Below are 1,045 nucleotides of genomic sequence, written 5' to 3'. Positions count from 1 at the left end.
ATATATATCTTATTAGTTATATTAATAATTTTTAAAAGAGCTAATTTATGAGCTAACAACACTCATTCAACTTAACTCACAAGTTAATTGGCTCACTTATACCTCTAAAGTCTAAAGTTATATAATAATTATTTTAAATAATAATAATAATATGGATATTATTCGCGCTAAAAATTCGATAAAATAATTTTTTTTTCTTAAAGGAGGAAATGATGGCGTGAGCGGCGGAGTTGACGGCAGACCTTTATTTCGTACGCGTCTCCACCGCTTTCTTTAATGGCTTTTTATTAATTTATTTAATTTATTATTGGATTATTTGAGGCTTTGGCTTATCCCCATACGGATCGTCGTCGGTGCCTAAGCGCATAAGAGAAGATAACTCTTTTTTTTACATAAATACCATATTAAATTTATAAATTTACCTATGTAATATCTATAATTTTATAATTATTTATGCACATTTTCTTATTTAAATTACATCAATATATATATATAGTTTTACTGAAATTTAAAGAATTAAGTATTATACAAATAAGTATAAATATTGAATATTACACATAAATAGATTAAGATTCTGTAGTAAACATTTTTTTTTTCTGTAATGAGCCACATCTAAAGGAACTTTTATTTGGTCTGGTCACAAAACGTAGCTCTACATTCGGCCGCCAATAGAATCGAGTCACGTGTTCACACTATTTACCGTGCGCCCCGACAACCCGACCCGGAAAGGACCCAGAATGGCTCGGTATTTCTCGATTTTGCTAGGTATTGCTCAATATTGTTCGGTATTACTAGGTATTGGTCGATTTTGCTCGGCAATAATCAATACCTAGCAAATACCGAGAAATACCAACTTGTACCGAGTTTTTTTGGAAAAACTCAGTACAACTCGGTAGTACCCATATTGACTATATTCATATTGTCATTTTTCAATTACATGTAAACCTAATCTTAAACCCCTTCTATTGCCTATACTATGATAAATTAGTAATTACTATATGCATATAAATGGTTGGAGTTGGACAATTATATATATATATATATA

The sequence above is a fragment of the Dendrobium catenatum genome, unplaced genomic scaffold (assembly GCF_001605985.2).
Source record: "Dendrobium catenatum unplaced genomic scaffold, ASM160598v2 fragScaff_scaffold_772, whole genome shotgun sequence".
NCBI lineage: Eukaryota > Viridiplantae > Streptophyta > Magnoliopsida > Asparagales > Orchidaceae > Dendrobium > Dendrobium catenatum.
The sequence above is the reverse complement of the archived record's forward strand: the minus strand, read 5'-3'. Positions refer to the sequence as shown.